Genomic DNA, 12,411 nt, shown 5'->3' with positions numbered 1-12,411 from the left:
ACTAGTAAAACTGTTCATCTTTCATCCCTTTATAAGCCTTCTGATATTTCAGATCATGAAGACAAGTTGTTACAGGAGAATTTTAGCTTTTATCTTTTTAGTAAAGGTATATTTTCATCATTTTGGCAGAACTAAAAAAAGTTCCCACTGCCCACGACAGACATCTGATGGCTTTCCTTCCTTTCACACACCCATTTTTCCCCAATTTTTCAGAAGCCTGATATCAAATCCTGTAAGGAAGTAACTCAGGCTGATACATGCAAATAAGGTGTAATAGTTACTCCTGCTCGATTGTGCCCCTGCTAAAGGCAGGTGCATTGTGAGGCTTTCAGAGGATCCTGCCCCACTGCAGGCAGACACCGAGCCCTTGTCTGCAGCTGCCGGAGCGCGGGGCGGGTGTGGCAGCCCGAGGTGTGGGAAGGCTCCGAAGGATTCCCGGCGCTGCCTTCCTTTGATCCCTCTCTCAGAGGGGGTAGGTGCACGGCTTTGACCTACTGAACTGAGCTATGCTAATGTGCCCACAACACTGCAGTAATTATTTAATCGTAAGACCCAGAGCTCCAATTGCTTCTGTACAATAGCAGCCTACCAAAATGCATATTCCTGTGTAACCTGAAAAATGAACAGTTTAAAAAACTCTAGGTGGTTTTTTTTTTGCTCTTCCCATTGATCTTTTATTTCATTCTCTAATACTCAAGATAAGCCTCAACTCAAAAGATCTGAGACCAATAGGAATTTTGACTAAATCAGAGCTGTAGAATTTGGCCCATGGTTTCTAGAACTATTCCTGCAGCCTGAGAAACATTGCTAGTCAAATCTCCCAGTGATAACAAGCTGTGTACACACACTGTTTACAGTGGCCTGATATAAACTTCACATTATAAACTCAGCACCTTTTCCTCTTATAGCAGCCTATTTCATATGTTCAAATCTTGTTTGATGGCAGTCACAAAACCAAGCAGTTTGCAATTTCTGAAACATCCAGGGAGATAGAAATCAAATGGTGCTCAAGCTAGTTAATTAAAACATTTCAGAATCTTTCACCTGCGGAGTCAAGCTGTTTTGTTAAGAGAAGAATTGAGAGACTAACAGAGCAGGTGCTGCAGCAAGCACAGATTGCCAGAGAAAATCACTTTATAGAAGCCCATCAGAAGTAGTCTGACTACAGGATCTAATAGAGAGGGCAGTGTATGCTCATTGCTTCTCATTACCTGATTGTGAAATCTTTAGTTTAAGAGAGCTCTTATTGAAGTCAATGGGGATTTTCCCAGAGTCAGACTGCAGGATTGGGACCACACTGTGCCATTATGGTAGATATCACAAAGACCAGGCTGCCTATATTAGAGTTTTCAATGGCAGCATCTGATCTGAAGCCAAATGAATTTAACAGAACACTTTCCATTGATTTCATTGAAGATCAGACCAGGGGAAGAGTCACCTAATAGCTGAAATAGTAGAATGAAGCATCCTTGAAGTTGTTTAACAGGTTGTGAATATATATATTCTCTCCCTCAAGGAAAAGAAAAAAAAGAACAGTTATTAAGGACTATGAAATGATAGCACAGAAAGGAAAAACACCTAAGCTGCAATCAACTGGAATGATGTGCATCCTGCTTGGTATTTTAGGGCATCATTTATTGATTTTTAATGGAAAAGAATGTTAAAAGGTCAGAAGCAAACATCTGCACACCACTGCACATCTGAGGAGTACTAATCAAGTCAATGATGCTTGATCCATTTGTGCAGAAAGACTGAGGCCAGTGCTTACAACACCAAATGTCCAAGGCCTGTCCTGTTGGGAGGTCTCTGGAGGACCCTCTTGAAATCATTGCCACTGTATGCAAGCAAGAGTATTTGCCTCAGCCAGCAATTTGCAGGACACAAACCTTACATTACCCTCTCTACCCCAAGGAACATACAAAGTATCTGCATTTATATGGATACCCTAGTCTTACCTAGGATTGTAGGTAACAGCATAAAAGCACACAGCTTCTTCCCAGAAAAACTAAGAGAAGGGAAACGAGAGGATATTTTAAAGGACTTTTTCAGAAAACATTTACTTTGGGAAGAAACCTTCCCAAACCTGTGTATTCCCACTAGGCTTTTAAAATGCAATCTCACCTTCCTCCTCACCCCAATAAAAGTTGTAACCAAGATAAGGCATTTTTACTGGGTTGAACCTTGTTTTTCCCAGTGAACTAGTCCCCTTCTGGAAGTTCATCTTTGCTAGCACAGATGTGTTACGTCTTTTCCATTGGTGAAGCTTTGTGTTAGCAGTTACCTTTGTGTTGCCCCAGAAGGCAAGAATGTGGAATTTACAGGGGATAGAAAAGAGAGATATTCAGAAAGAACAAGTGGCAGAAGGATGGATGTGCAGTAATGAAGCTTCTTTTTCCAACTTATCTCTGTTTCCTCCTGTGAGTGAGCCCAAACCAGTAAAGTGCTCTCCCAGTCTCAGCTGTACTGCTTGATAAACATGTGTGAATCAGAGCAGATGAAACTATAATTTACAAGAACTGCCTTCTAACATATAGGACTTTTAAAAAATATAATGAAAATATGGTTCTATTGTAGTACATATTCTGTGTTTGCAAATGCACTATTCTTTGATATGTGTTAACTTCCCAGGGTTCCCAGCATGCATTACTGCCAGTAACCAGCCCTCTCAAATGAGCACACCAGTCAAGATGAGACTGTACAGATGAACTTCTTTCTTTTTCAGAGGTAATCTGTCCTTCTGGTGTTCCCTCCCCCTCTTAGATGTTCTTTCAGAGAAGTAAAGAGCCTTTCAAGCAGTTGTTTCCTTTCCATCCCTGTTCTTTTCTAATAGGCAATGGCTCAGTTGTAGAAGATATGAGGAAGGGTATGAACTGGAGTCAAACTTGAGATTCCCCGTGCATCTACTTCTTCACTTGCCAACTACTGTAATACTCAATCATCTTTCAGGCTAAATTCATTACATGGAAGTCCTTTTATGAAAAGTGGCACATATTATTATGGTATCAGTGTCTGGTATCATTTTAGGACAAGTCTTAGAGCAAGATTTTATCTTCTCTCCTGAAGGGGGAATGAGTAAATATAACTAAATATAGTAAATATAACTAGCTAGGTGCATTTTCCTCAGGTAGCAAACCTAGACTTTCTACACCAAAATCCCTAAGTCTCGCTATCTCATATGAGAGGACCAAAAAATCACTATGAGGTGGATGAGAAGCCACAGCAGACTGAAGCCTCTGTGCACATATAACTGGGACAAAGAGCCATACCAGTCAGGATTACACATGCGTGCATAATTATCTGTTACCCAGCAATTATGTGGAGAAAGCACTGCCCATCTAGATCTTCAACAGCTACTGTGCACACACAAAAAGCATCTACATGCTGCCTTATTGAGGAACAGGAATGAAACAACTTTTTTTTTTTAAAAAAAAATCACCAAAGAGGACAAAAAAAGCATATGTTAAGGTATGATTGACAGCCGCCATAATGGACTGTCATGTCAAAAGAACTGCCTTGCTAATTCTCTTACATAATGAGCTAGATGCTAGGCTCTCCTTGCAAGTTTGATTGTGCACCCTTCCATCAATCTTACCGACATCTTGGCATCTAAAATACAGCAAAACCACTTAACAAGGGCTCTTTAAACAGGAAAGAGGAGGGATGTCTCTGTGTATTAAACGTGATGTGGAGGTTGCTATGGTAAATTTGAACATGAGAACATTGCAGTGCAAAATTCCATATTGGTGGCTAGAGCTGAAGCTAGCCATGCCTCCAGGTTCTTTAGGAATACTTGGATTGCATTATTCAATCAGTAGAAAAAATATAGTTCTGGTGCCACTTTCATAGTAAGGACAAAAAAAAGGTGCCTTTGTCTAATCCTTTTCTTTGTGTGTGTCTGCAGATCCCCAGAGTATTGATGAGGAGCATCCAAAATGGGTTGTAGTATGTTCTCCCTGCAGCTTTCAAATATGGGGCTCCATCCCCCAGACTCCCTCAGTAACTAGGACTGGAAATATACATGCATTTCTCTCTTTTTTTTTTTCACTTCGTCTGGTTGTCACAGTTACATAATGCTGCCAGTTGTAATCGCAGCTCAGTGGTGTTGTTAGGCAACTCCGTTAGCTTTAGTTATTGAATTGAAAATTGCCATATAGGTGTTGACTATCTGCCCTGCAGTTCTGGTGATTATAGCTTTAACTATTGGCACTTCCCTCATTACCAGTTCTCCGAGTTCCCATTTTGCTTGCCAGATTTATAATTCTCAGAGCCCCCTGAGCTGTGAACTGCTCCCACCCAAGCAATTGGAGATTAATTGCCAGCTCTGCTCCAGGGCCCTGTAGCAGAGGGGGCCTGAGCTGCTCATCAGAGTCAAATTTAGAGTATAAACATTTACTGGGATTTACTGTTGTTGGGGTTATTTCATGTTTCCCCTTCAGAAGCAATTCTATGAGAAACCAACTGATTTCCCAGCTCCATAGGGACATTTCTTAAAACATTTTTTTTGTTTCTACTCATTTTTACTGCAAAAGTACCAAAATAAGTAACACACTACAAGCTCACTAATATCTCCACCGTGGCCCATAGCACACAGGAGCTGCCACCACCATTATGCCTACTTTATCCAGTGCCTTTGGAGTTATTTATTATTGTTTATGCTTGTTCTATTTCTCTATTTATCTTATTTTTTTCTTGCTCACATTTTTAAGTTTTATATCAGTTTAGACTATCTTCCCTTTTTCCCTTTGGTCAAGAAGCATTCCCCTCGACAAAGTATCATTTTTTGCATGCATGATTCCATTGTTCTCCCTTTGCAAAAATCAAACTGTCTGGCAGACAAGTCCTGGGCTGACTGAGCACAAATGCTGATCTGACTATTCTGTATGATCCTCACAACTGGAGTTATTTCCAACCCCCTCAAACTTCCCTCTTTCCAGCACTTGGCTGGTTTCAACTTTCAGGGTTTTTGTGCAATTACAAACAACATTAGAGCCTTCTCTGTGCTTTTGTTTAAACACATTTAACAGGATTCTTGACTTTCTTCAACTTGAAAATATTCTCCTAAGGCACCTCCCTCCCATGGCTCCAGAAATCAACCCCATTCTTTGTACAGCATCTCTGACAACAACAGCACCAATTCTGACTCACCCAGCCAACCTCTACAATTTTCACAGTCAAAAATACCAGCCACAAAGAAAAAAATTTCATACCTGAAATATCATTCCTCAAGCTCTTTAGCTGGGATTTTTTACTCATCTCATGCTCCCATGTCTCCTCATTGTAGTTCCAGGCTCCCCCAGTGCTCTGGATTGTTTCCAGACCCCCAGTGCTCCTTCTTATTCAGCCTTTCCTCTCACCTCTTTCCCAGCACACCCAAACTCAAAAGCTTCGTGTCCCTGCAGGACCCTCCCTTATTTGCCACAGCAGTTGCCAAATTACTGCTTTAACTGATCAATTGGGTTCAATTGTTAGAATTGCACCAAGGTATTTAAAAGCTTGTAGCTGTAGCTTTTAAATTCATGGGGTTAGAGGGGACTTTCTGAAAGCATGAACAGATATGGGGAAGTTACCAAGTCTGTTTTATTAACTTTAAATTTCAATCCTGTCCCTTATTTAACACGTCTGATAAACTTTCCCTCAGTATTTCTGTGTCTATTTTTCAAAGTTTTATGTCTGTTCTGGCCACATATTTGTTCAGTTTGCTTATGAACACCTTGGCAACAAATTCATCCTCTGGATTCCTGAATCCTGCTCCTATGTACAACAAGTCTTGTCCATTCTGCACGTATCAGTTTAATATGAGTGAGATACTTTCACAGGCACTGGGAGTGAAATTTGGGGTGAGAAGAATATTTATGTGATGAAAGCATGTGTAACAGACTCTGATTTCTGTTCAGCTCCTGATTTCTTCCTCTAACAGGCCTTCTTGGTGATCTTGGATACTGCTTTACTCCTTTATGACTCAACTTCCTACCTGTAAAATAGTGAGGATGATGTTTGGAATGACTGCTGCTTGTGAGGTTGTAGGGAAAAAGCCACTAGACAGGAAAGTAAATAGAAAGATAAAAAGATCTTTTGCTCTCATCTGTTGGAGTAGGGTTTTTTTTTTCCACCTAGCCCTCTTCAGAGTACTTGAAAGTGAAAAAAGAATTGTGTTTCTCAGTGGGCTAGATAGTCTCAGCAAGAGCATTTCTCCATTTTTAAAAAGAATCTCTCATTTCAGTTGTCATTCAGGGAATCTGTTTTGTTTGGGTTTTTTTTCCCCCACTTGTGTATCTGTTCTACTTCTAGCTTTGTTATCTTGGGTTCAAAGACATTTCCACTTTTACTATTCAGATGGTTTTATGTTCAAAACTCCAGACATCAGCAGTATATGACTTGTAACACGACATTTAATATTTTTTCAAGTGTACATTTCTCTATTGGGCTTTTGAAATTGCTTTTAGTAAGGGCAATCTTTCAAGAGAAGAAAAAAAAAATCATGGCTGCCTTGCTTTGCATTACCATGTAAAATCACCTTTCTACTTTTTGCAGTTTTGTGGTTTCTTCTATGACAGTATAGATTAATGGATGCATTTTTTGTTTCTCAGAAAGATCTAATCATAGCACGGAAAGAAAGAGAAGCCAGTGACAAGCCTCTGATCAGCCAACTCTCCCTAGATCAAATGCTCTCTGTTTGGGAACATCTGCCTTAAAAAATACCACCTGTTCATAAAAAAATAGCAATAATAAAGTGCTCATATGTCAGATATTGCAAGGAATGTTTAAAAGCTTATAATAATCATTCCTTGTAAAGTAACTAGGTTATAAATTTAAGATGAAGACATTGAAGAGCCAAAGCAAGTACATCTGCCTCTGTGGTTGGTATGACAGGATGGTACATGTAGAGCCATGAGCACATTATAACATTTGATATTTTTAATCAAATCCCATTTTAAGATGTGATGTGTGTTACTCTAGTAAAGGTCATTTTAGTTACAGTAGCATTAAGGGTTTTCAATAAAACATTTTAAATGCCAGTTATATAACTGCTTTTAAAACATTTAACAGCCACATTGGTTACATGACCTGAGACAAAGGATATTTTCTCGGCACTTTGATATATTGTGGCTAGATTATCCTTATGGGAACGTTCAGTTCCATAATGGCCTCAGGTCATCCCATAATACGTGGTATAGGATTTTTTTCACCAAAACAATAATTGCTAATGAAGCCAATGGTGATGGGAGTTCAATGACATGGCAGAGGATGGAGGCTGCAGTCAATAATAGCAGCAGACACTGGCCAGTACAAGAAGTTCATCAGCACTATTCAAGGACAAAGAGATGTAGCAATAAGGAATGAACACACACAGATCTGGGTCTTAGCACTGCCTGGACACTACAGAAAAATAACTCAAGGGAACAGGAGTTCTTTCCTCCTCTACCTTTCCAAGAGTTTTTGCACCATTAAAATGTGCTGGAATATAAGATATATATAATATAATACAGAATATATAGAATATGGTTTCAGGACTTCACAGCTGGGTGTCCCTGGGCACAGACAGAGATCCACCTCTCCTGTGAGGTGAACAAGCTCCATGTGATGCACAGGAGCCCCCTGCCAGATCTCATTATTAGGGTAGGCAGCTATTTCCTGTTCGGTTCCCTGCAGAAAGGTATCAGTGGAGCAGCATTTTCAGCTGTGGCATCTGCCCTGCCAACTCTCAGATGTTGGATCTCACCCCCTGACCCAGCAACCTTTGTGACTCACAATCCATATGGCAGATCATCAGCCAATCAACAGGACATATTGCCCTCTGTTTCTTTTTTTTTCTTACTTATCTCTTTAGGTTTTGGGTTCTTGTGGTTACAGCCACCTTTCCACCTATTCCTATGCAATCCTGGGCTGTGGAGCATGGATGGGGTTGGCAGAGGGTTCCAGCCATGCTTGTAGACTTTTGCTCCCTCAAAAGCAAATCAAGTGGATTTCTTTTTAATAAAAAGAAAATATTTGTTGCAAAAAATGAAATAAAAACAATATATTGTTGTTTTCTTCTGCTCTGAGCAGGAGTTATTTGATGACCTTCTGAGGGCCTGTCCAGCATGAATTATTCTAAGAAAATGTGTATATTTGTTGAAAAGCAATATAAGAAACACTAACAGTGGCAATCCTTTTTCACTGCTCTTAGGCATCCTGTCTTTCTCAGTGACTTCAGGTCATAATGAAATTAAGAAGTTTCTCTGTTCCAGAATAATATCTTTTGCAGCCAATTTTATCACGAGCCAATGAAATAAATGTTTCCAAAGTGAACAGCTGGCATCTCTTTTCATAAAAGATTCCCTTTTAGAACACTATTTCCAAACAATATTACAGTGGCTCCATTCACATGGCCATAGTTAAGACTCTGTCAATACTTCTCTTATAAACCTTGTTTTTCAAGGGTTTATAACTTTACAGCTGAGCCATAATTAGCTGGGATTTGGGTTAAGGCACAAGAGTTTGGTCTGTCTGTGACGGCATTTTGGCTAATATTAATAAAATCAGTTTTAAATCATAGAAGAGTGAAACACAGTAATTTATATGCATAAAAAGGATTCTTGAAAATTCAATAGCTTTGATTTAAAAAAAAGGATTTTGACAAGTGATTAGAATATACTGTGATCTCTATATTTTTTGTCTTTTTAAAAGAAAAAGAGCAAAAAAACCTCCCACTTTAGAAACTCAGTTTGACAAACATGGAAATTCAAAATCTAAGTGGATGGTCTCTCCTTAATTTATGTTGTTATGAAAAATGGGTACAATGGTCTCATTAAAAGGCAAAGAATCTTGTGTTGTGTGCAAAGCTTGTGTTCTGTGGCTTTACTCAGTTCTTGCTGGCATGTAAGCAGAGTTTTTAATACTTGATATCATTTTGTTAGTGTATTTTATGACAATAGCAATTTGCATCCTGCCTGTTGTTTTATGGGCCCTTCACTCTCAGCCAATAGGCCACCTTTCTGCACCCCTATTTTTCATTACAGTGCAAAACAAATCCCTCCTGTTTCCCATTCCAGTCACCCTCAGCTGGGCTCCTCTGCCAGCCCAGGTCCCCCTTTCAGCAGGAGCCCTCCCTGGTTTCTGTCACTGTGCTCTCCTGGCTGCAGCAGGATTGCATGGCAGGGAGAGCCAGAACTGGTTCACTCCCTGTGTATCCTCATGGCAGGGAACAGTGAGGAGTACTTGTGGTGACACAGAGGCTGGCACAGCCCAGGATCTCACTCACAGACGTCCAGAGTGACCTGTGCATTAACACAACCACATGACACCCCTTCCCCCTTCTTCCCTGGATAGGCACAATCAGTGTTTTCCTCCTCTTTCCCTTACCAGGCAGCTCTTCATGCACCCCAAATTTGGTAACATCAGCTTGGCTGAGCTAGGAGACTTTTTTCCTGCACATAAGGATAATTAGGGTGATTTAGAAATGCACCTATTTTAGCCTAGTATGTTATCTGCAGTGATGCTGAACAGAGCAAAAGGATAAGCTTTCACCTCAGCATTCCAACACAGTGGAAACAAACACAAACCTTTAACTTTAGAGTGCAAACAGCAGCCACAGAGCTCTCCTTGTTACCACTGCTGACTGATCTGTTTGGGAATTGCAGGCTAGGATGACTGCATCCCTCTCAGGCCAGAGTTAACTGTATTACACAGTCAGAAGCCTTGCTAAACTCTGTGGCCATCACTCTCCACAAAAGCATGAAGTTAAAATTGTTTCTCTGAATTCAAATGGAATCAATACTTCCCAGGAGACAGACGGGCTTTTCTTTTCTACACCGAGAAAAAAATCTGTGTCTGGAGTTGTGGTTTAAAGTTTTCATTCAGCTACAGGACACCACTAGGAAAAACCAGCAGAGACTGGGCACCTGCTTTTTTTCCTTGATCAGCCCCAAATCAAAGAATTTAATATTTTATATAAAGGGAGCTTGCTGTTGCTCTTGCATGCAGCTTTTTAGACTGTACAGTCGGTCTCAAGCAAGAAAGCTATGCTTATTCTTTTTTGGAGCTTTTTAATTTTTACTTGTAGCTGAATCCTCTAGGTCAATTGTATCTGCAGGGGTGGGAGAGGAATTTAATTGCTTTTACTTCCTACCTTCATCTCAGGGTGACCAGTCCATTAATAATGCACAGGAAGCAACTAGGAAATGCATGGTAGATTAGGGATTAATTGATATTTGGAAAGATTTCAATCCACATTTGAAGGAAAAGGTTATGCACTGTAGTCCAGCTCCAGTTACTATGTGCATTTAATTATTACTTCTTACAGCCCTGCTTCTTCTGGTTTTAGATCTGTTTCTCCCCTTCTTTGGCCAACACAGCTTTTACAAAAATTTCCTTGTTTGCGTCTTGCTACAGATATTTTGTACATTCCTGATGATATCAAATAAATACATATATTCCTCTGTATTTTCCAGTAACTGTGAGCTTTTTCTGCACTGACACCACCCACAGTTCCGTTATGAACAATTTGACTTTCCAAAATGTTATTGATTTCTCTGCTTGGAAGGTACAAGATTAATAGCTTTAGAGGCAAAAGTCCTTCAATCCATTCACTGAATAGGTGCTGCAAGCTTGCTTCAATGCCTGCAGATGTGCTTCAGCACATCACTTTTAGTTAGAAACATGAGTGAGGCACTTCTCAAATCAACAAGGCACTAAAATACAGGAAACAGATGGGTAATTCCAGTGATGTCAGGGCAGGAAGGTATGATTTAGCTGGTTTGAAAAGGATGAGCCTGACAACTCGACTTGTTTTGCCATAGAAATGATAATGACTTCAGTAAGTTCTTTAGCCATTTTAGAGGCTTCAGAAGAGCTAATACTGACACCCATAAAACCAGTAACTACTGGTAGCAGAAGTTGACTCTAGCTGTCAGGAGTAAGGGATGACTGTAAGGAATAGAAGACCCAATAGTAAAGATATATTAGATTCTTTTAAGACCTTGAGAAAATCACCATCTTTTGTCAATGCTAGTTACATTAAAAATAGACTAAAATAAGGAATGTAACATAAATGTCCAGTTACAAGCACTTTGATAATGTTAGGTGAATTGGGCAAAGACCTTTTGAGGACCCCTGGTGTTACAGCAGCTTTTATGATGGTATTTGAATTTGAGAGTAATGGATTCTTCTAAGCAGCTAAAGCCAGACTATTTGGAAAAGGTTCAGGGCTGCTAAATGCACACTGCAGAGAATGTAAAATTTGAGTGGCCATCTCAATTTAGGACTGAAATGTCAAAGGAGAGGTAGACCTGTGTTTCATATGTGGTACCATGGAGTATTTGGAATGCTAATCATGGAAACACTTAAGTACTTCTGTAATAAACTGTCCCTTTGGGAGTAGAGCTAGGCTAGTTACTAATGTCTGTCAAGATCCAGTGAGTAAAGAAACAGTGCTGGTTTCTGTCCTTTGCAGTAATCGGTTGGGATTGGAGGAGTTCATCTCCTGAGCTACTAAAGGTCACATCATAAGTGATTTTTACAGTCTACCTGTGAGTGTTTTGCACTGTCAATGCAGCTCTGTTCTAATTCCATCTTTGACACATCAAGAGAAAGGGAAAGTTATTGAAATATAAGAAGTATCTCAAGAAGATGCCTGGGAGGAATCTTTGCTCATCTCACCACATCATACAGTCATAATAGCTCCGAAAATGCCACCTTTTTTCCATTGCATGATAGCTTATTCAAATGCCTCCTGTCTAATGAGTATGAACAGTAAGCAGCATATCCTATATTACAGTATTAAATTTAAAAATATGATTTTTACAACTATTGTTAAGAGCAGTTTTCAAATCCCTTCAGTATTTTTCATCTATAGAGGTATTTTGCTAATTCTGGTTTTATTAATGTATTTGGTGAAGGTTATCTGAGTTTGGTCTCTTAATCTAGGAGACTTTGCAAGCACTATTTGCAAGTACTGATTTATCTCCTTTGATTCATTAAATAAATGAAGAAAGAATTGTAAACTGTAGTGGTGCCACAATGGGGTAGTTATGCTTTATTTTAATTAAAATCAGGATCTAAAAAATATTTTATTCAGCGGCTATCTACCTTGCTGTTCTTGGCCTAGTTTCTTCAAGTACCTAGAGATTCTGCTGAAGTCTTCATTTACTCAATCTGCCAAATCCAGAGCTGCATTCTGTGTACAGCTCAGACTGCAGGCACATTTTCAGCCAAAAGAATCTGAATTCTCTGGTCACGAGCATTTGTGTAAAGCCTGTGTTGCTTTTAGACAAATCTGCTCTACTTTCCACAACTTCCAGGCTCTGTACCTTGCTGTGGTTGCAAACTTCCCCTGTAACATTTGAGGGAAGAAGATTCCACAACCTTCCATTCCATTTCTATTTTACTTTCCACCCAATCTCTGCAGGAACCCAGAGATTGTCATGGGCAAAC

The 12,411-nt window shown here is 39.7% G+C and overlaps 1 protein-coding gene across 3 annotated transcripts in view; it reads right to left on the bottom strand.

Annotated features, from left to right (window-relative positions):
- The window catches only part of MAMLD1 (mastermind like domain containing 1), a 244,679-nt gene that overhangs the window by 113,029 nt on the left and 119,239 nt on the right, over positions 1-12,411 (bottom strand). The window lies entirely within an intron of this gene.

Source organism: Zonotrichia albicollis, chromosome 14 (assembly GCF_047830755.1).
Source record: "Zonotrichia albicollis isolate bZonAlb1 chromosome 14, bZonAlb1.hap1, whole genome shotgun sequence".
Lineage (NCBI taxonomy): Eukaryota > Metazoa > Chordata > Aves > Passeriformes > Passerellidae > Zonotrichia > Zonotrichia albicollis.
The sequence above is the reverse complement of the archived record's forward strand: the minus strand, read 5'-3'. Positions and strand labels throughout refer to the sequence as shown.